At 43.7% G+C, this 26,508-nt stretch overlaps 1 long non-coding RNA gene across 7 annotated transcripts; it reads right to left on the minus strand.

Moving 5' to 3' along the window:
- Positions 1-1,930: 1,930 nt before the first annotated feature.
- LOC135289458 (uncharacterized) lies at positions 1,931-25,669 on the minus strand. Of its 7 annotated transcripts, none has more exons than XR_010352316.1 (4): positions 23,148-25,164; positions 21,533-21,589; positions 20,126-20,943; positions 1,931-2,022 (listed from the first exon to the last, which is right to left on the minus strand). It is a non-coding gene; the product is annotated as an uncharacterized LOC135289458 (long non-coding RNA). The 7 variants fall into 7 exon arrangements; XR_010352277.1 differs by lacking the exon at positions 1,931-2,022 and adding an exon at positions 16,586-19,198; XR_010352337.1 differs by lacking the exon at positions 1,931-2,022 and adding an exon at positions 25,480-25,669 and having other exon boundaries at positions 19,909-20,943; positions 23,148-24,688.
- Between the last annotated feature and the right edge of the window lie 839 nt (positions 25,670-26,508).

Genomic DNA, 26,508 nt, shown 5'->3' on the forward strand with positions numbered 1-26,508 from the left:
TTCATATAAAAGGGCCATACAATACTCCCTTTCTTATTATTGCAAACAATAGGAGAGCTGTCCTGTATGCTCCCAACTGGCACTGTGAGGGATACACAAGGAAACCATGAAACAAAATAAGCACTAGAAGGAACCAGATGGAGCTGCCTTGTTAGAGACCAAAAAGAAGGAGCCCTAAGAATAACACAGAGAAAAAGCACAAGGAAGCAGAAAGCCAGGAGGAGTTGGAGGCCACATCCAAACTGGGATACAGACAGCTTGGAGAGCAAGGCAGGCAGAGCACTGGTAGCTGCCCTGTAGCTTAATGACTTATCACCAGTGCATCTGGGATATTTCAATTAAACTTATTTCTTCTGTGGGGGACCAAGGAACTGCTGGTCTGGATCACACTCACAACCAAAACCTCCTATGGAATGACAGCTAGGGACACAGAGGAAGGAGCATCAGAGTGGCTGACATAAGAGAAAAGATGTTGCAAGAAAAGGTTTCCCCAGGAGTGAGGTGACATTCTGCCCTATGGCCTCAAAGTTGAGATCCATTCCAATGTTTAGCTCTAGAATGTAAGTGGTCATTACTTGTTTTCAAAGCAATACTTATTGGCTAAAAAAATATCTTTGAAAATCTATTTTTGAAAATATCTTTAGTAGAGCATTCCCTCTAATTCCAAAGTATAGAAGCTACCAAGTATTTCTTCTGTGTCAGGAATTCTCACTTTCCCCCTGGCTTCTCATCTCAAAGTTTCATTGCTTTAGCTGAAGAAAAAGCAATTTCAGTTAGCTGTAAGAAACATCTGAGATGATCCCTGATTGAGCCATAACCCAGCCCTGTTTCCACAGAAGTTCATGCTGACTTTACAAGTAATGCTTTCCTTTTATTATTTTTTTTTTTCTAGTAAGAAACACTCTTACATTTTATGCTGAAATTAAATTTTCTTGGAGATACTTTTCTAATGCTCTGCATGGAGATTTTTGATTCTTCTAATACTAAGGAAGATTTTAATCTGTAGTTATTATTTTTGTTTCATTTGGCATCTACATTTGGGAAAGAGCCAAGGGAGGAAGTGACAAATCCATCAACCTAAGACAGGAAACACTGATTTCAGGGCTGTGCCTATCTCGTTAGAAGTTCCTTTTCCCTTTGGCTATTTTATATTAACATCCTTTCATGGGATAGTTTCTCCATTCACATCATTAAGATGTACCATCACAATCTTTATTCATCAAAAACTGACTGGAATAAGTCTAATCTTGCCCGTTATATTCCTCACCATGTTTACCATGACCCAAGACAGCAGACCTTCATGGGACATGGGGACATGACTGTGGGTTAAACACAACACAGTAATACAGCCTTACCAAAAGAATGAATCATTTGTCCAATTGCTATTCTGCTTATAAACTATTTTGCCTGGAAGACACTAAGTCATTCACAAATACCACCTTGTCTGTGTATGTTTCTTTCCTCCTTTGCCTGAGGCATGGTGGAAACCAGCAGCAGTCACTCACTACAGCACCTTCCCCATGAAAAAACCTGTGTATTTCAGCATTAGAGAAAGGGAAGTTTTCAGTTTGCTTCCCTTAGTAACAACTGCCATTGTCTTGAGATCCTTGTTACAGAAGAAAATCAAGTGAGAATAACAGCATTAAGTTATTAAGTTGTGCCTAGCAAAACAGAGACTCTTTGCCCTGAACGGAGACTGACAACAGCAATAAAAACATTGCAAAACAATATAAATACCAGCGTGATTAAAAAGTCTCCATCTAAAGCAAACAAGTTAGGGCACACAGGAGTGTCACATCTAATAGCTGCTCTGAGTTACACAATATCTGACATGTCTTACTAGGAGCTCTCACCATGTCCCAGCACAGCTTCCACCAAGCAAAAGGCACTTTAGTCCCTAGTTACTGGTCCCAAGAGGGCTTGGTGTCTCTGGGTGTGTCCTCTGAGTCTTCCTGCTGCTTTGCAACACTGGCAGGGGAACCACAAAGCTGTGGGTGATCAGCAGCAAAGTCTGGAACAAGGCTGTCAGAAAGAAAAGGAAGATTAGGATGAGAGCTGCCTTGAACCAGAGCCAGCAGTCCAGCCATGGTACTTATGCAGTAAATAACAGTGGTGATAACTTTGCTCACCTTTCAGCACTTGCCCCTTTTAAACAATTCTGTAATATCTTGTGCCCTTACTATTAACAACGTATCATTGTGGGTGTTGACATTTAACCTGTTTGTCAACAGATCCATTTACATCTCATTTCGCTGGCACCCCATGCAAGAGGCAGTAAGTGAAGAGCATTTCAGCACAAGTGATGAAAGATGTCATTGCTGGTGCCCTTTTATGCTGCCTGCACTGCCATGAAGTATAGCAACCATTAGTAACAGGGATTTGAGTGTAATGTCTGCTTTCACCCAGCAAGGTCAAAAATTTATGGTTCTGACCTTTTCTCTCTCCTCTGATGGTGGAGTGGGCTTGGGTCATGTTCACAAGAAATGACATAAAATCAAATGGAGTTGATGCAGATTCAATGTGAAGTGATGAGGAGAAAGGATTCCACCTTTCCCTGATAAAAATTACTTCAATACCTTTAATAATGAGGGCAATGAAGTTAGACAAGCTTTTCAAAAAAGGTTATAAGGGTGTTGAGTGTTTCAAAGGTGCACGTAAGACAAGGTAATGATTCCAAGGAGAGATCTACTTTTATTCTTATTCTCTAGTTTCTCACATGTGTTGCTCGAGGTCTCAAATATTTGTTTCAAGAAAAGCAAATGTTGTTATGGCATAAAGATCTGTGTTAATTAAACCAGCCTAATTCCTAAGTGCTGTGCTCTTAGCAGCCTGTAAACCACTTTGATTTTGTTTGGGTTGGTCACTTCACACGCACAAGCTGATCTGTCAGATCCATGCTGACAAGGCTTGGACATTCAATGTACTCCTCATACTTTCCCCTCATTCTTATTTTTAAGGCCAACCAGAGCTGAACTATCCAGTTGAGTCACTTCTCAGCACCAGGGTCCTGTGGCGTGCGCAGCTGCTGAACAGTCTCCAGCGCTCTCCTCTCACCCTGTCAGCAGCAGCTCAGCGTGCAAGGAGCAGGAGTGCTGCTCACACCAGTGATGGGGGGCAACTGCCCAGCCACGGGGAGGAAAGGGTATTTTAGGGACTGTTGGCTCCTCTCTCGCTAAGCATGGTGGACAAGAGTCACAGAGTTCAGCCAAGATCAACCCTTCTAGTGCTTATGACTGGGGATTAGCTCGGCCCGCTGCAGACACAGCGGCTCAGTGAGAAACCAATTTCCAAATAACAAGTTGCCCTGCGGTCTCATTATCTGGAATGGGATTTTTCTTTTTTTTGCCCCCCTCTTTGGTGAGTTTTTTTTCGTTGTTTTGTTTTTTGTTTTTTTTTCTGCAAAGAAGTTCAATGCCTGTCCAGCTGCCTCAAACACACTTTATATGAGAGAGCTGCAGATTTCCTGAAAACTTTTTGTGCTGGTGGCTTTTTGGCTTTCTATCTGTAGATGCTCCCCCTGGCTGCAGTACCACATGCTGAAGCAAAAATAGCCTTCCTTGAAGAGAATGTTTCCCAAACTTTCTGCTAAGGATTCATAACTTCATCAATTCCCTAAGTTTTAGATCTGAGTTTGGTACTTCTACCAGAAAATATAATGTCTATTTGGGTACAACCTATCTATTTTAATGGGCATACAAGCTGTCCCCACTGCCAGACACTCCAGCAAGCCCTGTTGTTTAACAGTGTCTTTGGAAATACCAAGTCATACGTAAGCTATGAAATAGTTTGTTATTGTTATATAAATATTTCTAACACATTTGAGCACTAAGCAATTAATACAAACACATTTTGTCTCCTGTTAACCGAATCCTTTGGTATTCCATGTTCCCTCTGCAGTTCTTGTAGTCTGACACGAGATACAATTTGTACCAGCCCGCACAGGGCAAGGAAGCAAGGAATAAGTTAAATGTTGCATATATTTTCTTGCTGCCTGTTACTTCTACACAGAACTTTCTCCCTGCTGTGCAATTTCATTTCCAAATTTCCTCCCCTATACCACAGGATGCTGCAAGTACTAACTAAAAGAAATGCAGGGTTAAACACAAAGAGAGGAAACAAATAGGCGTTAGCAAGGATAGCAAGACAAATAGGAATAGCTGTTACAACAAGGGTTCTAATCCCAGCAAGACCACTAGGAAACAATATCGTATCCAGTAATGTTCCTTGTCAAATCTAATGGATTACATGTACCTCGGCTTCTCCTTATATAGATACTTCAAATTCACTTTGTAAAACCACGAGACAGATACACTAAACACCTACCACTGGCCATCCTTGTTGCAGCTCGTGACCTGCCTTGCATTCCGCTCTGAACCTCTGTGTCCATACTCAGCCCTTCCTCTCTGGCCAGGCATGCAGAGGCATGGAAACCCTCCTAACTATGGGGCACATTCAGCTCTGCAGGTACATCCCCAGGACTGGCTCAGCAGCATGTTGTTTTTGTTGCTAAAGGTGGCCAACATTTTTCCAGGCAGTCTAACTCCTCTGTGAAAACTGCATTTTTAGTGCCACTCAGTTTTCAGAGTGCTGGCTTTATACAGAACAAGTGGACTCCTAGAAACCATAAGAAACCAGAATCTTTTAAGTTTTGAAATTCTTAAATTTCCACTAGTTTGAGCTCCATGCTTCTCTTCCTTAGGGTCTCCCCCAGCCTGCTGAGCCCCCCAGGCTTAGGGGACACTGACTCTGGGACTCCATGTGAGGCTCAGTCTGGCATGGGAGCTGCACCCTGGCAGTGGAATGGGCCTGTGAGCTGATGCTGTGAAATTGAAGCTTCCACTTACCCCAATGCCTGGTTTTCATTGAAAGTAAGGATCAATTTTAGTTAGGTTTTTTGTGAATTTCTTTTCCATGTAAAAAAATTAGTTTTTACATCATTATGTAGTTCTTTATTTGATTGCTGAATATCAGCTTTGCAAACCTCACCACAGGAGCTGCAGGGCATTACCACTCATTTCAGAATGTGACACATTGCTCAGAAATACAATATTTAAAGCATGGGTTACCCCACTGAATATTTTATGCTTGGTTTATTTTTTGCTTTTTTCTTAGCAATTAGAAAGTGTCCTTTGTTTGTGTTTCAACAGAATTATTGTGGTAGGACACGCTACCAAAAAAGGCAAGAAAAGAGCTTTCATGCCAGTCAAGGGTTCTCTTTTTAATTTTCTAGCAATGACAGAGTCACAAAATAGGACCATTTTGGAGGCAGGCAGTCTGGAATTTGGTTAATCAGGAATGAAAAAAAAAAAATCTACAAGTGATAACTTGCTTTTGTAACAAAGATTACCTCAAAGCCAGGAAACATTACGCAGTAAAGCTCTCCTTGTTTACATTTCAGAACAGTTGCTAAAATATTGCTTCTCTGTAGTTGAAAATAACCAATGCATGTCTTCCTCTCCTGCTGTCCTCAGGATGGCTTCAACAACAGATCAGCTTCCCTGGCTGAGACCTGAGCTGCCATGCACGTTTGTCAGCGCTTTGTGCCCCTTTTGCTGTTGGTCTGGAAAGGTGGAAGAGCTGGGGGAAACCAGCTCCATCCCACTCTGCCAGCCACCACCAACAGAGCCCCCAGAGCAGACTATTTTCTCATCATTGCATGACTAATACAACCACAGGCACTTGAAGTGCATGGGAATTTTTCCAGCCAGTGTTCAGAGAAACCTTTCTTCTAGGGAGGGTCTTATGATATATGAAAATATTTTTTCCCTTTCAGTGAAGGGTTGGCTGGCACCATTGGTGCAACATGATGGGCCCCAAATCTGGCATCAGTGGAAAATTACTCTTCTTGAAACCTTCATATACCTTGAATTTCCCACCAAACAGGCTACATTGATGGCAGTCACAGTCCATGCATTTCTGCATTTTCTCAGGCATGCCCTCTAGTTAAGCTTAGCCAAAAATGGCAGAACTGATCATTTCAGGGCTGCTGCACAAGAACTCACAAGACAGACAGAAGCCTTGCTAGGCTGTGCAATACATCAATACATGCCACAGCACAATACCAGCAGCATGTGGTGGCAGCTTACGAGGTTGGAAAGAACCATTTTAACTCTTGCACATGCTGACATTGCATTTTCAGGTCTTTCTCTGGTTAGCCAGGAGCCTGCAAGTCCCTGAGCAGGGTTAACCAGCTCCCTGCTGGGACCCTCATTAGGAACAGCTGAGGCATTGCTGTTTCTTCTGTGCCTCTTTTTACATCTGTTTCTATGTTTCTGAGAAGTCTTGCCAAGAACCCCCCAATTTATTTAGCTCTCACATCTGATTTGACTTGAAGCTTCTCAGCCCCTCACTCTTGGGTCTGGCCAGATCACTGGAGCAGAAGTCACAAGATTTCTTATAAAGAAAACAGCAGTAAAAAAAGCTGATTAGACAAAACTGCTGAAAATCGTCAAGAATTAATTTACAGACTATATGTGATAGCTTCCTGGAATGGCATCCTTCCAGCTCCAGTGTTCCTATCACTCCAGTCAATGATGGGACAGATTAGGCACTGAATTCCTGACAGCTGATACATTGGAGCATTTATATTTATGAGAAATGTTGCAATTTGGTAGGCTTTGACCATTCCTTTGAACTTTGGAAGTTCATATTGCCTGGCAAGTTTGCACCTCAGTGAACAGCTTGGTGTCTACATGACCCCAGCAATGATACCTTTTATTTATAAATGTGACCCATGCGTGCCTCAACTACACAAGCTTGATAAAATCCTATCCCAACCACTAAAACTGAACAGCAAATTAATTACTAACATAGTCTCAAAAGAGTTCTAAATAAAGGACACTGTGGTTGTCTTCAAGGGTGATATTTTAGGTATGAAACTCGGTTCATGTTGGAGATCCTCTGCTCTGAGGGGCCAGACAGGCTGCTGGCACACAGCCTTGCCAGCCCAGTGGGAATTCAGTTCTGCAAAAACCTCTGAATGATGCTACTAGCACCAGCCCACGGCTGATGTCTGCGAGCAGGGAGCACCACTGGCTAGTCTGTAAGACAAATATGTCAGTGAGCCTTACAGAAACACTGCTAAGTCTCCACAGGATAGAGTGGCAGTATGTGGCTACAAACCCAGCTACTGGTTGGTAAAGACATGGGCCAAAATCTGTCTTTATGATTTCAAATAAGGGGGATTTGTATTTAAGCTATGAGGCCTAATTCCTGCAGACTTACTTTCTAACTAGCTCCACAATGTCCGGTCCAAGTTAAGGAAAAAAAGTATTTGATGAGTGAGGAAAAAACTTTCTTGTGTCTGACTCTCCAAGCTTTGAAGAATAACATGAAAATTACAGTCAGTAACTGTTCAGATTGTAAACTGAACCTTTGCTTCAGTTTGTAAGTGGATCCCTGGTATTAAAATACAGATTTAGGACCAAACTTGCAAGAGAGGAGATTGTTTTGTTTGACTTGTTTCCTACAGAGGTCAAAGACAGGCAGTTATTTTTTTTACCAATCTAAAAATGTCTCAAGTGATGGTTAAAATAGGAAAATACCCCAGGAGCGCTGACCTCTCTGCATAGGTGCAAACCTGTAATTGGGCTGGATTCCTACCGGAGCTCTGTGAGCTGCGGGCAGGTCAGCAGGTGGCAGGCGGGACACCAGGGCAGAGCGGGGCAGGAGAGGCTCCTGAGAGCCCCGCTCGGAGCCCATCTCTGCCCGCGGCTCTTCAAAGCCGGGACAGCCGCGGCTGGCACCTAAACCTGGGCCTCGTGCACCGATTTATTTTAGAAAGTCCAGGGCACAGTTACTGGGCAGCCTAAATATAGCTCTGCCAAAATGGAAAAACAATCTGGGATCAGTCGAGCGCAATCAACACGCGTCCCCGGGACGGGCTGTCCAGCGCGGCGGCAGAGGGGGGACAGAGCCAGCCGGGTGTCCCCGGGGAACACAGCGACAGGTACACGCAGGAGTCTGCACAGCAAGCTGGCTTCGACCAGAGTAACGCCGTGAAGAAAAAAAAAAATTCTGTAGAGAAAGCAAGTGGTAATTACATGTTTTTAGAGACCCCATTCTCCAAAAACTCTGAAACAAGATGTGGAGGAAATATGGTTTTTACTTGTGTAAGCAGTTCTTAGCCAAATGTCTTCTCTTTCCTCTCCCTTCACTACTTCTCGACAAATCCCTTTCTTTACTCGCACACAAACAAGGCTGTTGCCATAGAAGTCTTCTTGACTGGGTTAAAAAGCGATTCAAGAGGATCACCCGGTGGCTGAACGGGCTTATGCTGGGAGTCAGGCAGCAGAAGGCAGGCTCTCTGCTGGCTGGGGCTGGGGGAGAGCCCCAGCTCTCCTCTTACAGCTTGCCAATCGTGGTCTCTGCTTTTGCTCAGAAAGTGAAGCTGAACAGGAAATTATTGTGCTGCGTGACACAGAGAAGTGCACTATGGAGCATTAGGAAGATTATGTTCATAAAATCTTATTTTACCACTTTAATAGTTAAAGCCTTTGGACTTGTTTTCTTAACATCATTTTCATTTTCTGCAGTTATTGATGTTTTAATGCTCTCCTCCTCCAAAGGAGAGGATCCCCTCCTCTTGCACTAATACATAACCTCCGTGCCTCCACAGCAGCCCCGGGGCTGAGGGAAGGGAAGGCAAGTCCTGACACGGGCCAAGCATGTGGGAGAACCATCCCCTTGTGCCTCTTCCCTCCTGAGCCCACGGCAGAGCAGAGCAGGGGCACATGAGAGGCTTTGTGGGCCACAAAGAGCAGGTGGGGAGGCTTATAAAGTAAGGGGCTAAGTGAGCCCTTTCTCCAGTGGGTGCAAATGTGCTCTCACCTCCTTCATCTTTCAGAAATGGTCTGTAGCAAAGTGCTGGTTTTATAAAAGGCCCTGTGACACTGAGAGTGCAGTTTAAACCAGTTCATCCATTTCCAAGAGTAAGGCTAAAATAAAATACACACTGCTCAGCCCATTGTAAACATTAACAGCCTCCCTTGTAGCCTCTCTGATGAGCCTCCTCCAGCTACCCCTGTGCTACAGCAGTGGTTTGGCACTGCCATTAGACATATATGCCCTTCCAAGAACACTCCCCAAGTTAAGGGTTGTGGGATTCACATTCTCTGAACCTGAGAAAAACAGTGAGAGAAGCAGAGAAAAGAATTATCAAAGCAATTCTTCTCTCATTTTCTGCTCCTGTGTTTTGCCAAAGTAGAACACAATATGGAGATTGTTTACCCAAACTGATGATGTTTTGTTTCCTTGGCTTATCAGGGCCAAGTGTGTGTCCAGACTGTCAGTCAGAAGACAGTCACAAGATTTTGTGGAGTTGAGCAGTTGAGTGCTTGTTCAGTTTCAGTTTAGATGCAGTGTAATATGCAATATAGCATAATTAATTAGCCTTCTGATATTAATGGAGTCAGATGCATCACTCTTCCCAGACAAAGGCTAGCCTGCTTTTACAATAAAGGGTAACTCTTGCCTCAGGGAATTTAAACTTCTCACATGCTATATAGAGACAGAAGCTGCCCAGATCTCGAGGTGCCCCAGCAGTGAGCTTGCCCCACTGCCCTTTGCTGCTGTGTGGCACTGGCCCGGACATGTGCCACCAGAAGCCATGTTCCTGCTGCTGCAGGCACTGAGCAGCTGTGGGCTGCCTCATGGACCCCCTGGGCCAGGAACATGTTCCCTCACAGGGTCCCAAATGTCCCTTTGCCAACAGAGCAGCAAGGGATAGGATTCAACATCCTGCCTTTAGCTGGAAGTAAAGGACAGAGAAATCAGTGGGGTCTGCCCAAAGGAGAAGGGAAGGATGATGAAGAGGAAGGAGCCATGTCTGTTGGGGTGGATGGGATATCTGGAGAAGGCAGAGGACAGCCACATCCTCACCAGCTCTACTGGCTACTGACAACTGGCTGCTGAGCTCCAGCTGTGGGGTCTGGGGTCTGAGTTCTGACCCTGCCCTGGCCACAGGACCCAAGGTCCTGGATTATCTTATGAGGAACAGGATGAAACTCACCTCTTGATTAGCTGTTGGTTAATTAAGCCGCTGTACCCTGGGTGGGACAGAGGTCCTATAGGAGATGGAGCATCTGGCTGTGAAGGACGTGACACAAGGCAGCCCAGGAGAGTTGCACAGGGGTGGGTACTGGCCTCTCCTAGCCCAGGGGCTTAATTCGGTAGCTTCAATATTTAGTTGACATTATTTTTGTGTTATTTTAAAACACACCCTGAAGTTCAACACAAGCCACTGCCACAGGCCTGAAGCTGAAAGGCAAGACAGGGCTCATGGTGTATCCTGTGTGCATGTGGATCTAATTATCGAGGGGGCATTAACAAAATTATCTCTGCCAAGGTTTATAGAACTCCCAAGACATCATCTGAGAGAACTGTCTGACATTTTTAGAGTGTTAATGATATGGATTTTTCATATTTTTTTAGAGCTAAACATGTGGAATGCATACAATATATTTCTCCATCCTAATTAGCATTTTCATTGGCTTAACTGTGCCTGGCCCTAATAGTCCTAAGAGGCCCACTTGATTCCACACACCAGAAGGGCCCCATGGAAAACAGATACACAAAGACAATGCAATTATACAGGATTTTAAGCAGCTTCCACTTAACCAGTGAGTGGTGTAACACTAGTCTAAAAGCTTCAAGCAGCCTTTGAAGTAAAATTTTACTGCTGAGGGAGAGAGATAGAGAGAGAAGGAGAGAGAAGAAAAAGCCCAGAACAGACTGTGAAGTCTGGAGTTACATAAAAACTACTGATCAAACACTTTGATTAGCTGAGTGCCATGATTTGAACTGAAGGAGAGCTGAACCTCAGTTTGAAAGTTGTTTCCTTCCCAGATGCAAACTCAAAAGATCACCTATCTGCTTGGTATTTAATTTGCAATATTGACATGCCAAGCTGCTCCCACACACAGTAAATCAAGGAGCAAGGAGTTGAAGATAACTGCCAGCCCATACAGACAGTGACCTGCTTCATTTATTACTCAATGAAGTGTGTCCATTTTGCAAATAGAAATGACATTTTCCTTGCTTGGTGGCACTAAGTATCTTATTACAACAGGACTGTCAGGGTCAGAGACCTACTGATAGCTCAGGATAAAAGTGCCCAGTGCCTCATGGCTCTAATTCAGGGAAAGCCAGACTGATGCAGACATGGACACATATCTCTTTAAAGAACAGAATATACTGCAGTGCTGCCAGAAATTCTTAGATGCTATTTATCTCTGCAACAATGTGTCTGAAAGGGAAAAGAGTTTTGACATGCTGCCCATGCTAAAAGTGGAGTGCTTTGCTGTCTTCTGGAAGCAAGCAGGGTAATCCTGGGGAGGTGCACCTTCCCAAGCTTGCTGAGATGCAGCAGAGTTGTCAAACCCAGCCTTTGCCTCTGTTAAGACAGGCCAGAAGCTCAAGAGATGAAAAGCAGGAGATACCTGTTCCATCACCCACAGCAGCACTTCCCCAGGAGCAGCTGTTGAACAGCTAATCAAAAAAAGCAAGCACAGACTGGTCTAACACTTGAAACATGGTGTTGCCTTCATGTGTCACTGTCATCCATCCTTGCATGCTTCAATGCCTGCAATCTTATTTTCATGTGAGGGGCTGGAAAAACTATTGCGTGTGAAGCTGATCATGTGATGAGGTAGCCCTGTAGTGTGGCACTGCCTTTCTCAGACCAGAAGCTTTGCACTGGATTTCAAAACACTTCAGGACTGAGATTTTTGGGCTCTGTCTGAACTCTTGATCTGCTTGCAGTTTTGTTTTATTTTGTGTTGCTTAATTTAGATGTGGCAGTTAAGTTCTCTAAGTAACTGTGTGTACTGTGTGTGCAAAGTTAGTTGGTTTTACTTTTGCACATCTTTGCATGCTGCGGCCATAATTTTAACAGAGACTGTAGTTATTCTGTGCAGAATAGGCTGGTTTTGATTGATACAATAATGCAGTGTAGGGGTGGACAATTTGGCCACCACATCTATGGAGAAGTGGATCTCCATAGCACAGGATGCACAGGCGTGGGATGGCAAGAGATGTGGCACAGGCAGGCACTGGTAATCCCACAGCTATAAATATCCCTCCCTTCAATGAAATTCAAGTAGAGTTAGTTCAATGAAGTGTGGAACTAGACAAACCTCGTTTTAGAGTAAAATAAGGAAAAGAAACAGTACCAAACATATGTAAAAGGCATTACATATAGTAAATTCCAGAGCACATGGAGCTGCAGACCACTGCAGAAAGAGAAAGGTGTGGAAAAAGCAAGTTAGAAAACTTATGAAAACTACTCCAAGTGGATCCTAGATCAAGAAAGGAAACACCAACCTGAACATCAGCCTGAACATCAGGATCCTCCTTACAAAACACACTGGAAGCCCCTGACTCGCTGCAATGCCCCAGCCCTACCAGACTGAGACCACACAACTCAGGGTATGGAGGAGGAAAATGGGGAAAAATCAGGTGTGTGTGATAGAATTTTAACAGCACTGTTATTCTTTCTTTCTCTGTAACAATTAAATCTAGACTAGAAGTGATTTTCCAATTACTCTTAGGTTTCCGATAGTACATGGTGAGCTTCTCCTTCACCTGAAAATAAGATCTTTAACATAAGAATTTCTGGAATTAATTAAATGTGGTAACATTAAAACGACAGAGAGGCCATGGATAGGAAAGGGTCTGCTGATCTCTGACCTTCTGTGGGTTTGCTCTGGCTGTCACAATTCCCATGACTGAGATGTGGTATGGGGTGGCTTCTGGAGGTCAAACGAGGCACGGCTGGGAGCTGCACAGCACAGCATGTTCCCGGGTGAGAGAGAGCTATTTCAGCAGGGAGGGGCAAGCTTTCATCCACCATGAGGAATTCACTGCCTTTCCTAGGAAAGGGAATATGAATTTCCTCAGATCCCACTGAGGAAACAAAAATCCTGGGACAGAGGAACTGCAACATGCATTATTAGTGGTAAAATACAGAAAATCAGGCCAGAAAATGCTACAGTCAAATTGATTTGGAAGGGCTAAGCTGGTTTCATGAGAGGGAGTCTAGAAGAGGATGGTATATGTCTAATTTGTAACTTAACCCAGGCTGCAGTGATATGGAGACACTAGCTGTCAAACCCTTCATGGATGAATAGAAAACATTTAACATGATTTAACAGGGCTTTTTGAATCAAGTGATCTTGAAGTTTGTTTTTCACAAGCTTTGCTGATAGTGTTTTCTTTATGGACCTTCTCCTGTGAAATTGTTGCCAAAACTCAGCAGGATGCAATTTCTTCTTCATGTACTCTGAGAATGTTCCCACTGCAGTTCTGTGGGGCTTATCTAGCAGGTATCTAGTCTTTAACAGTCTTTAATCAAGTCCCTATTTTTTCTCCTATAAAAGAGAAAAGGGGTATTTTCAGTTTCTGAGTTAAGGCACTTAGGAAATAGCAAGTGCAAAAACCCAGAGGCTTGGGAAATCTGGGGGCCAGTGTTTGATGCATTATCATGCAAACTGTATTGCATACAGCACTGACTCCAGGTTCTGTAATCACAGCTTTTATGAACTCCAGGAGCTGCAGTGTGCTTCGAAAACCTAGTTTATGGATAGACGTACCTGGATTCCAGATCAAAGTTAGCCTAACCAGCTCAGTGGAATTAAACATATGGATATCATCCAGCTTCAATAGAAGCACAAGTCTGTGCTTCAAATGTGCAAACATTTTTGAAGGCCATTGCCAGTTTTCCAATATCATATTTTTTAGTCTAATGCTCAGACCTATTCTACCTGCTTTACAGCTACACAGAAACTCTGGTCTTTGCTCCAAAAACTTTATTTTCTCTACATATGGATCTCATGCAAGCAAGTCTGATGCTAGAATTAATAGTCTACTAATCATGTTAGCTTTTACTTTTCAGCATATGCTGATGCCATATTTCTGCAACCAAGTTATCTATAGCATGATGGATAATTTTGTCTGCTTCTAGTTTTCAAGTAATACTGGGAACATTTTAGATTTAACCAAAAGAACCTGACATTATTCTATGGTTTTGTTCTTGGCATTGCTTTTGTGGTTCAAAAACATTCCCAGTGCCCAGCTTTCAAAAACTCTTAATAGAGATTGGTTTGAGTATAACCAAACTTTCCAGTCTCCATCATTATGTGTCAGCCTCACTCAAGGGATAGGCTGGTTTCCCATTACTTGCTGCAGAGCCTGGACCTTCTGTGCTGCCAGCCCAGCACCAGGGTTGCTTTCACAGTGTCCAACCTGTTGCCTTGTACAGGGGAAGGACAAAGAAAGCGGGAATATCCCTCACTGAGTCTTTCTGGGAAGCAGACTAACTGTAGGACCCACTGCACTGCTGAAGTGCCCTCCCAAAGCAGCTGTGTGGAGGAGGACAGGCACAGTGGCTCTCCTGTGCTGGCAGACAGAGGAGCTGGCACGTGCAGCATCTTGTGGCACTGTCATGGTCCTTGCACGAGTTGGGCTGTGTGCTGTCAAAGGAAAGTGCTGTGGAATGTTTTGTGGTGGTATGTTCCCCCTCCCATCCTGGCAAGATAAGTCACAGAGCAGGGGGAGTTCATTAAGTTCCATGTTTGTTGATCCAAGCAAGACAGAATGAACTAAGACTGATTTTATTTGGCTGGAAAGGGCTGAACAGCAGCTAATATTAAACACCACTCATGTGAAGCAGGGACATTGGTACTGAAAGAATTATAATTTAATGTGAACAGTAATAAAGTGTTCATGAATAATACATTTTTAAATTATTACCTAGATATTGGCTGGCTGGAGCTCCAACCTTAGCCCATATTTCTCTGGCAGTATTTAACCTTGTCACTAATTTAGGGAATTAGAGGCACTTGAAATCCTAGCTGGAGGGGAAACATGGGTAGACTTCAAATACAACCTTTGTCCCATTCACTCACTGTTTTCCTTTTGCTCGTATAAAGGAGAGTAACAGAAAAAAATGAAGTCTGTGAATGAAGTCCATAAAATTAAGTCTACGCTGAGTCTATGTGCTCTCCACACTTTGAGATGGGCTTCCACCAGCCCAGGCCATTCTGTGCCCATAGGAGTTCATCAGAAGGAGCTGTTTTCCTGTCGTGCTGCAAGTACCTACAGCAGCACTTCTTACTTCATTGTGTCCAATGCAGCAGACAGCAAATTCAGCCCATCTCCTTTTAATTGTGAGAGTTTAGATTGGAATTCACATAGGAAACATCCCACTAGCCAGAATTTTCCAGGCAATGGATGGAGGAGGCAGAAAACACTGTAACACATAGGCATATAAAGGGACACACTTCCCTTTTCCCATTGAAAGCACAAGTAGCTGTATCCATTTCCAACACCCCTAGCACTTTGCAGGTACCTTCTGCAGAGCTGCTTCTTGCAGCACTGCACTTCTAACAAGTGCTTTAGTAACACAGTGTGCAGCTGCAGATATTTCTGAATGAACTGGAGGTGTGGATTTGCAGTGTCTGTATAGCTGCTAGTGGCAACTTCTTCCTCTTGCCTTGGAGCAAATTTCTCTTTATGGTTAGGGAACTTTTCACTTACCATAGGCTGTGAATGGGATCTTGCTGTGGAAAACATGATGTGATGTACACGCATCTTCCCACAGTCACTTGTTTGTATAGCTGTACCTTTAGAAATAAGAGCTGCAACCTGAGTAGAGTTTGAAAAGAGTCCTGCTGTTGCCCAAACAATGTTTTCAAAGCACTTTCAAACAGTGTGTCATGAGGGATTTGTAATTTGTTTTGCCATACAAACCACTGTGGCACCCATTTCAGCCTGGGTCTGAAGCAGAGTTTGTGGTTAAAAACACTGTGCAGCTGTAATACAACAACAAAGCAGTTCCTCTGACTAATGCTGGCCACAGTCCTAGGGTCTTTTCTCTTGCTTTCTCAGCCACACCCTTCCCTGAAATCTCCTTCTGGGTTATGCAGCTGACCGCAAGTCCATGGGGTTAGTCTATAACGGCAAAATGATTTTCCAGACCAGAACATTTACAGTTTGATATCTAGATAAAGAGTGACTAATTTTTGACTCATGAGTAATGCCTGACCTTACTGATGTGCCCCCAGCTGGTTTTCAGAAATTGAACTATCAGGGGAAATACTCATCTTCAAATTCCCAAGTGCCATAGATGTCATGTGGCTGTCACCAGAATGACAAATGTGCACCCACACATCCCTCCCCTGCTGCACCCCAAAATGCTGGGGCCCTTCAGAAGCTGAAACATCTGCAGCCTTTCTCCTGAGCTTGGGTACACACACAGGTGACAGCTGTCACCTTTATTGCAGCAGCTGTACACACAGCTCCTGTACAGCCACCCCTCCCCTGCCAAAAAATGCTGTGCAGGACTGTGCCTCAATTCAGGACTGAGGTAGGATTAAGCAGAACAGACATTTTGTGCAAGATGTATTCTGTTTTCATCACAATATTTTGAAAGTAACGGAATGCATGAGAATACATATTTGCTGCAACCCAATAAATTCCCTCTTTTTTTGTTTTAATAAGAAAACCACAAAGTCTGCACTAAATATTCCCCAAACTGAAGCTCCTGTACATGTCAGGCAGAAACAAAGGCAATAGAAAAGTTGGATCATTAATATTGTGCAGAAGCCCAGTTTCAGATGAATATGTTGGAAATGTTCATACTTTCAATATCTTTTCCTCCTTATGTAGGAAACCATGTAACTTCAGGAAAGAAGGTGGAACAACACATGGTAAAACATGGAAAAACTGCAGTAGTTCTTCTCACTGCTCAGAGATCTCCCTTTAGCAAACTTGCAGTCCACCTTGCAGTCCACAAGAGTGCCTATGTGCTGCAGTAGTTCTACTAGACCAGCATCCACTTCAAGTGATGAAAATGCACAGGAACAGGTGTCTCTTGGCCAAGCATTCCAGTAAGTGAAATTTATTGTTTTAATATTCCCTTCTCTCATTTCTCAACCAAGGAATCTTCCATCACTAAATCAAGATGACCCAGACTGGTGCAGAAAGACAGAGAACAGGACAAGTGCAGACTTTCAAAAATTAAAATAGAGTCAAAGAGGTCCTCTGCCATACTGAGTTTTACTATGGTACCAAGAGAGTTACCCTGGGAGGCCAACAGAAGGAGGTAGCAGGAAAACCTTATTACTGGTATCAATATGACAAGAGTAGGTGATTGAGACAATCTGATCCCTCCACCCCAGTGTCTTCATCATCACATTGGTCACAGATGAGGGCAGGAGGGTTTGAGGGTGAATATTTCCTTTGTGCTTTGCCGCTTTCTCTGTTCCCAGAGCCAGAAAGGACAAGAGCATCACCTACCATGTGTCAGTCCACTGGCAATTTCTCAGTGCTAAAGAGAAAACTGGGCTTGGCAACACCCTGTGTCTTATGGATGGCCCAAACATCCTTCCCAAGGGAGAGGATAGAAATAGCACCTTCATCCTTCCCACATCACCTGGCCATGTGGGAGTCACTAGATCTGCCCCTCCCTGTAAGTGGCCCATCCAACTTCTACAGGATACCTGGAAGTGCTTTATTCCTGGTAATGCTGAAGGAGAGTAGTGTCTTATGGTATGTAGTGCACAGAAACAGGGTTAAAAAATGAACCAGAGGGTTTACAATGTAATTAAACGGTTTAATTCTTTACATACACTGTAAAACTGAAAATCCAAGCTAGGTGCATTTGAAAACAAAGTAAACCAGATATATGCGAGCTGTTTCACACTAGACTAGAGGTATATTTATGTAGAAGACTGAACAAATAAATTAATGGATTTTTTTCTTATAATGCTAATACTCCCAAGAACACTGGAGATCCCAGCAAAGTCATCTGGAAGGGGATATAATGCAGTGCAGATGTGAAAGTGCTTGAAGGGAAAGAGGGAGCATCCAAGCCTTTCCCAAGACTCTCCTAACACCCTTAAGACAGTGATCTGCCTCAGTGTTGTTGTTGGCATGGCTCACTCAGCAGCCGCCACATCCCAGCTTCATAATTGAAGCTACAGGCCCAATTCATTAAAAGAAGATTTACTGGTGTTAAGAGGGTTTTGTCATAGATTTTGTTTTCATAAATGGGGCTCTCTAGTGCATGTGATTTACAGAGGAAAGAAAAATCTGAATTATGGGGAGAATTACATGTGAGCAAGGTTCTTGGAGTGAGAATAGTTTAGTATGGAAATGTGACACAGATCTGGAAGATAAAGAATTCAATCTCCCCTCTTACCTGCTGACATCCCAGCAGATGTCTCAGCAAGACAAAACCACACTGGGCTTGTTGTGGTGCTCTGCACACTACTCTGCTCATTCTGCTCTCCAGTGTGCTCCAGCAGCTCCAGGGGAGCTGGCAGGGAACGAGGGAGTGCCAGCTCCCACTGCTCACTGCCTCCCCAGTGTAGCTCTCCTCAGCTAAATGCTGAGGCCCTGTAGACATCTTCTACACTTGGAGTGACTTTCCAGCCAGACTGGCAAGTACAGCCCAGCAGGATTAGCCAGGGGAGCTGCAGCTCTAGTGCGAGTGGCTGTGGGAGCCACAGTGCAAGAGATGTGTGTGACATCTGGGTATGACATAATAAATGATAATGGCAATTATAAATAATGGCATAATAAATAATAACAGCAAGCAGGGACCTGGTCAGTGGGAGCAGCCAAGCCTTGAGCATGTCTCATCCTAAATGGGTGTCTAAAACAACAGGCTCTCCAATAAACCTCCTCTTTTCATTGCCTACCAAGGGAGCCAGGGTGCTGATTGGACCCAACTGAGGTGAAGTCCCTCCATGGCTCCTGATTCAAGCCTAATTGCAACCCTGCTGCTGCCCATGAGGCACAATGCAAACAGCACAGCTATGGACAGTGCTGTCCGTGTTGGCAGAAGCAATGCAACGACTCAATCCAGGTGGGGAAATCCTGAGGACAGACCAAAACTTTTTTAGTTCACTTCCCTCTTCCCTCTCCCTTAAAAACAGTTTATGCCCATTAGCCTTTATATCTAGAGTGCAAAACAATTGAGTAAAAATTCTTGTCTTTTCACTGAACCTTTTATATTTGTTATTAAAAGACAAATAAATTATTTTATCCAAAAAAGGTGGAAGTTTCTAATTTTTATGAGTTTTTTATCTCAAAATTCATAAAAGGCTATAATGTGATTAACAAAGCTGTCTAATACAGCTTAGTATCAGACGTGTTGGAGCTGGTCAAAATCCATGACAGCCAGGAGTTAACAGACCTATAGACGTGAACAAGGGAAACTGTTATTTGTTTTGATTATGATGTGATGTTATAAGTATTTTGCTCTTGCAGATCTGATATGCTGCAGTGACCTACTTGTGACACACAGCTTCCCCAGAGAGTGTCCTGTATACAACCAAGCAATTGCCCTGGCCAGATCTTGTATGTACAAATGATTTTCTGGAAACATTCTTTCACATCTTTACTTAGGGATATCATATAGGCCAAAAAAGTTTGCTGGCTTTTTAATAAAAAGGAAGTGTGAAGTGAAGCATTTACTGCCTTTAAGTTGTTCATACTTGTCCAGGAATCAGGAGCTGTTTTCCAGAGGCCCTGCAGGTTTCCGAGTGCACATTGAATTTGATTCAATTGTTTATGCCAAGCAGTAGATTTTTGAGGAACAATTGGAAACATTCACAGAAAAAGGAAATTTTGGACTTGTGCAGTGGGAGTGATCTTGCATAAAACCTGAAGTTAAATTTTACTTGCCCAGTGGGAGAACAAGGTGCAAAACCACCCTTATGAGTCATGAATTCATTCAGCTCATTTCGTGGCTAAATAGTGCATATTAGATATAAGTTGCTCTTAAATTGCTTTTGACCAGGGAGTTATCCACTAAGTAACTTTGATTAAGCAAAAATGTTGTAAATAATCATAACTTGCTTCTGGTCAATTCACAGAGAAAAAAAAAAAGTTAAACCATCCAAATATTATCTTTATCCCAAAAAGTTTATTCTGTTCTAATCACATGGCAACATTCAGGTTTATCTAGTTAAACCCCACTGGCAAACCATCAGCAATAGAACACCAGGAAAATCAGCCTTGATGCTTCAAGTCTATGTTTTTCATTTGCAAACCAAGAACCATGTAGTAGAGGGGAAGAACCTGAATTTCAAATGCAAGCTGACGGGCAACAAGCAATTACCTTGGACAAACTCCATAGCAGTCATTCCAGGGATCTGATGACTGAAAACTGTACTTTTAGGTCAATCATATTTCATAACCCAGTTTCAAGGCTGGGCTTTTTCTGTGTGGAACAGTAAAACCAGGAAGAAATTAAGAAGCCTGCCTAATAATTAGCATTCCAGCCTGTCAGAGTCATATTATGGCACGTAAAACTTTGATTAGATGAACAATACAAAGGTTGCCAAGATAAGGATTCAAAAGCCAGGCAATACCAGAAATAAGGTCATTATGCTCAGTTTCAGAACTGAATGATACAGCCATGTTATCCTTCTGGGAGAGTCATCATTCTCCTCCACAGAAAACACATGGTCTGTGTAATTAGCATGTCCATGAATGAAGATCCCATCTGTACTCACCAATATAAATCATGACAGCCGGAGCTTGCCAGAAAATTGATTTTTCTGTTTGACGTGTGTCTTTCCTGATTTTTCAGGATTTTTAAGCCTGGCACCTCATCTGCTCAAAGTACAGCTACCACTGGCTTTTAGTGGTACCATCCACCTCTTCAAAGGCTGCTTGAATGAAGTGCCGTGCATCACCTGGGACAGAGGGATGAGGACAGTCCATCTTTTTGGGACACTATTGTCCTTTCTATCCTTGTCCTTCCTGGCTGCAATATGTGCTTGCCTTCTGTTTGTGCTCAGAGAAGATGGACTTCGTAGGGTTCTAAAATCAGTCTAAATGTACCTTGAAAATTGCTCTGATCTTTCAAAGGCGGTTCTTTTTCTCCACGTTCTGCACTATAGTCAGTTCTTTTGCCACATTGCAAGCCTTTTCCTAAGAATGGAAGAACTGTCAGTCATCCCATCACCCATACAAGAAAGACCATTCAAGAATTTCAGGGCATGAAAAAAACAGCATTTTTTGATCCTTAACTTGGATATTGAAAGTAACTTAGGTTGGATATCATGGAAAATCTCCTGTGAAACATTTTTAAAAGATTGTCAAAATCACAAACAGAAAGACTGGGGATTTATCAAAGAGAAAACTCCTCAACCCAAATAATGAGTAGACTTGCTAGATCTATCCAAAAGAGCACTTTATGTAAAACCTAAAAGCATTTCTCCACATAGGGTTCAAAGCTAATAAGCTAAGGACTGGTGTATTTCACAGACATAGAAGGACTGCAGAGAATGCTCTACATCTTCCTCTAGACATTCACTGAGATTAGACTGACACCAAGAGTTGTACTGAACTAAATCCACAGCCAAAAAGTGATAGAGTCTCTTGCTTAATGTGAGTAGCAAGTCTCTTCAGACTGAATTGCTAGATTTCTGTTCTACACTAACAATCTCCAGGACTAATTCACAAACCATAACTGATAATTTATTAAATTAAGGTGAAAATAAATACTCATATACATCACCTTCTTTCTTCCTACAGATAGCTTCTTCAAAATGTTACTGTTCATTTGTAGAAAGCCCTGTTTGGAAGAGAAAGGAAAAGCATTACTTTGACACTATCTGTGTGAGCATTGCCTCTCTTTACCTATTTTTCTGAGGGCTAAAATGTGGGAACTGAAACAGGAACTCCAAAAAGTTCCTAATACCTAATGCTTGAATATTTTTTTTTTGGGTTTTTGGCTTTATGCTCATGTCTATTGTTTTGAATTTAGTTTTCACTGATACATGTTTTCCCCTAAAGCCTCTTGTACTGCAGGAAAAAGAGCCCCTCAAAGCTGTGTTTGTGTAGATTTTAAAAACTGGCTACATGCTAAGCAACACACACAGCTGCAGTAAAGGGCACCAGGCTTTTGATCTTAAAAAGAAAAAAAAAAAATCTGAGTTTGAAGAACACTCATTTTATGCAAATAAATCTGTGCAGAAAAACAGTGTAAGAAAAACCCATGCCCTTTAGAGACCCGAGAAAGCAGCTGGCATGGCTCTGCAGGAAGCAGCCTGCAGGTGCTGGGAACTGGCCAGAGGGTCAGACTTGCAGCTGCTGGACTCAGACCTGGCCTTTAGTACAGTGGAGCAGGAAGATGTGCCTCAGGAAGCAGTAGTTGTCCCTGAAGAGGGTTCACCCCTTCCTGGCTCCAAGCAAAAGGGGGCTGCTTGGCTCTTTCCATCACATGCAGATTTCTATCAAACTGGATTTTGTGTTTTTATTGTAAAAAAAACAAACAAACAAACAAACAAAAAAAACCCCCACGCACCAAAAAACCCCCCAAAAACCCAAAAAACCCCAAATCTTAATTTAAGAAATATTTATTTGAAGGTTGTGTCTGGCAGACATTTCCTTCTAGGGCAGCTTGTGCTTTGGTTTTGGTCAGTCCAGCAAAAAAATATCAGACAAATGCTTCTGGAGACCTGCAGAGGAGAGACTGATGCATTAGTCATTTGAAACAATAGTAGCTTCTTTTTGCAGAACTTGTACCTTTTTCTATTTCTTTGTTTTTTGGGGTTTTTTCCCCTGCTGTCATGACTGTGGATTTTGTCCCTCTTCAATGCCTTTCATATGAATATCCTACCTTATCAAAGGAAGTATTAGAAGCTGAGGGGAGAAGGGGAAACAGAAGAAGTGCAGTTGCCATGTTTCTTCCCATCCAGGTAGATCTGGATTACTTGCCCTTCATCTCCTTAGTTTGTAACTCCAAAGGGAACAGCATAGGTATAAAAATGTATGCCCTGCCGTGTGACTTGCTGTGTGAATTCCAAGGGCTGTGTAACAAGGGCTGACACAGTGCAGACAATGTGATGGCACTGCCTGCCTTTTGTGTCACTACAGAAAAGGAGGTGGAGCAAGGCATTTGCACATCTCCCAGGAAAGAGAGGATGGGTAGACAGCTGGAAAAACAAACATTTTAAGAAAAACAGATGACAAACAACAGAGAACACAGTCATGAATATGTAGTGCTAGTGCAACATTTTCCTATCTTCAGATCTCAAAAAGCTTCACCACTTTATAAGATGGGAAGCACACAAAACCCATTGCCATGTCCACCAAATGTGTTTACATCAGAATCAAGGGTGAAAAATTACCTCCATGCTACCGCACTCTTGAAACATTCCTTTTTCTTTCTCCCAGCTCATGCTGTGACATGTTTCAATATAAATGTTCCTGTCCTCATAACTAAGGTTCACTGAGTTCAAAGGTTGGAGAAAATCTAAGTTAGACTTGGAATTGAGATGGATTTCAGGAAAAAAATGGCATTGATTTGACAACAACTCTTTCAAACTTCGACAAAAAATGTGTAAGTGATGGGTGAGGTTAATAAGCAGATTAACAATTAATTATTCTATTCAGTGGGTGATCCCAGTCATCCTAGAACACAGCTCCCCATGAAAGAAATGCCAAGACACAGCTTTCCTCATCCAGCATGAAGCTAACATGCCTAATCCCTTCCCAGTTATTCTTCAGCCATCTCCACCCAATCAACAATGAAGAACAAAGCCAACCTCCATAGACTTTTTATCCCTCAAGCTATTTTCCATACAAGTGTGAAATGTCAAATTTGCTGGGTCTGAAACCACAGGATTGGGATAGGGCAAGTCAGTTGTAGTATCAAAGTTAAATGGGATTATGAGTTACAAGTTTGTGACTGGAATATAGGATGGCTGGCACGAAAAGAGCTGTGGAGCTCTGGCTGCTAGGGTTTGGCAAGTGGGAAGAAACTGTGCTTAAAGCAATTTTGAAAACAGTGTCTTATTGCTCTTATTGCTTCCATTAAAACCACCACTGGAATAAACCCCATGCCTTTTGAAATATTCATTAAAAATAAAAGATTCTCCCTTGCCAGAAGAGTCCAGCAGCCTGAAGAATCTAAGTCCAACCTCATAATTTGGGTTTGTACCAGACAGAGAAGATTGTGGCTGCCATGCATTAACTTTTATTCCTTCTTATTGAGATTTCAGGGAATGTCTCTCTCTTTCCTTCTAAAAGAATCCTATTTTGTATTTAAAAAATTTAAATTCAGTAGGACTAGGAGAAAGTGTGTCTGAATAGACTATTAGCTGGTGTAGACTGAAGACTGATTACTGGCATTCCAGTTTAAAAAGAGGAAAGAATTAAAAACACAGGGTTTTGGCCAGAGTGCAAGGGGTAAATGAGATCAAGCCAGGTGTGACACTAAGGGCAGGGAGGGATGGCTGTGGGAGGGACGGCAAGTAGGATGCTCTTAAGGGGTTTACTGAATAGTCAAATGTTGGTGATGTTGTTTTGGCCAGAATGACAGCAGAGGTGTTTTGTTCAGAACCAAGAGCACGTCACTGAAGCAGACACAGAAGTTTTCAAAGGTCACTGGTAGCTGGCGAATGTGGTGACACTGCTGAGTAATTTCATTCATGTTGTGATCACTTCCTAATCCTGGGAAATCCTCTTACAGCGAAGTTGCATTCCCCCTGCCTTTGGGGAATCTGCTGAAGCAGAACTCATGTGTCTCAGGGATGCTGAAAGGATAATCTGGTTGATGGCAGTAGATGGACTGGCCACCTAGAAGCACAACAGCAGGTGCTGTAAGGGTGCCTCTGCAGATCTGACCGGAGCTGCTGCAGTCGGGTACATCATCCCAGACAGGCGTATCCTAAGGAGAATTAAAATGGAAGTGGTTCAGCACAGGCATCATTGGTACCTGATGTAATTCTTGGGGTGGTTTTGTGCAAGGCCAGGAGACAGACTTCAGTGATACTTGTGGGTCCCTTACAACTCAGGGGATTCTATGACACATGCCTCACAGGTAAATCCAAGGAAGTGTGAGCTCGGTTGAAAGGTTTTCTGAATGTTTTGTCCCCATCCAGGTCTGCCAAGCTATGCTTCTAACAGTATGTCACAGCTAGACCAACAAGCCGAAACACCTTACATACCTGGCCTCCCTATCCTCACCTCCCACCAGCTTTTTCTGCCCCTTGCTCAGGCTCCAGTTCAACAGGACTTGGACTCATCAAGTCCTACCTATCCCACCTGCCTGCCACCCTATCTCTGAATGCTGCCGCTGAACTGTCCTGCCTCAGCCTGTGTTCCTGCCAGCCGCCCCGCAGCCCGTGTCCGCTCGCTGAGGGCGTCCGGCCGGGCGCGGCCTCTCCCGCGGCCATTTCCCGGCCCGCAGGTGGCGCTGCTGCGCCGGGCCCGCCGCCGGGCTGAGGCGGGCGCGCGCCGGTCGCCTTTTGCCTCGGACGAGAGCACCGATGTGAACAAAACAAAAGCGAAATAAGTTTTAATGACGAACAGCCTTTGGAGGAAAAGAAACACACACGTAGCCAGGCGCGGTGGCAGCCTTCCCCCCCACAGGAGCGGCGTGTGGCCTCCCGGACGGCCCCGCCGGGTGTGGGAAGCACGGGCTTTTCCCCCGGGTTGTGGCTCAGGGTCGGGACACACCTGAGGAGGGGTCGGGGCAGCGGCGCATGACGCAGGTGACACGAAGTTAGCACAGACACACATCATAGCCGTGACTTTTGTCTCTGCTAACGTGAGGAGGATGAAAGGTCCCTGAGGAGGACGTGGAGGAGATCTGCTGCTGCCTTCCCAGCAATTTCTGCTGAGGGGCACCGTGGCACCCGGCTGTCGGAGGGCCCGTGCTCAGGGCGAAGGGGACACGCAAGCCAACACCCGGGCTCAGGTGGGTTTGGGGCAAGTGAGAGACCCGAGCTCAGCTGCAGCCATTCCAAGCAAGGAGCTCTCTGAAAGCAGCCTGATTTTTTACTATCTGCACATAATTGAGGTGCTTTTACCCCCACCCCAGCTCTATCTCTTTACATCACCACCCCACAGCTACTATGAACTTCTTCAGTTATTTATACCGTTCAAATTTACTGGCACTGCCTAAAAAAATCCTCAGGGCAGAGTTTTAGGAAATTGGTCAGAAATCTCAGAAACTGAGTCATTTGGGATGGGTTGAACTTTGCTTTTTTTCCTCCAGCTGCCTGCTGTGTGTTTGTCAGATAGGGATTGAACTGAGGAAGGGTCTCGGAGTTCAAACGCCTTCCCTGCTGCAGCGAGGTGGAGCATGGCACAGGATGCAGCTTATCACAGATAGCAGCTGTGTGTATCAGGGGTCTCTGCTTCCCTCTCCCTTGCTGTGTGCTCGGCTCCCTGCCTCTCCCGAGCACGCTGTGTGAGAGGCTGGGGTAGGGGATGGATTTCAGACCCATTAACAGCTTTCCAGACAGCTAAAGTCAGTGTCATGGGGCACATCCTGCTGATTCAGCAGCAGAGGGCAGTTCCTATCTCAGGGGAAAGGAGAATAAAAAAGAAATAAATCTGCTTTGCCTTAGGAACCATGAGTTGCGCCTTTCAACTCTGTCTGGGTGAAATGTGGACTTAGATTACAAAACTATACTGCTTCACTTGCATAGCTAAAGCAGTGTAAATTCTAAGCCATTAACAAAACTGTGCAGATAAAAATGC

This window comes from Passer domesticus, chromosome 1, assembly GCF_036417665.1.
Source record: "Passer domesticus isolate bPasDom1 chromosome 1, bPasDom1.hap1, whole genome shotgun sequence".
NCBI lineage: Eukaryota > Metazoa > Chordata > Aves > Passeriformes > Passeridae > Passer > Passer domesticus.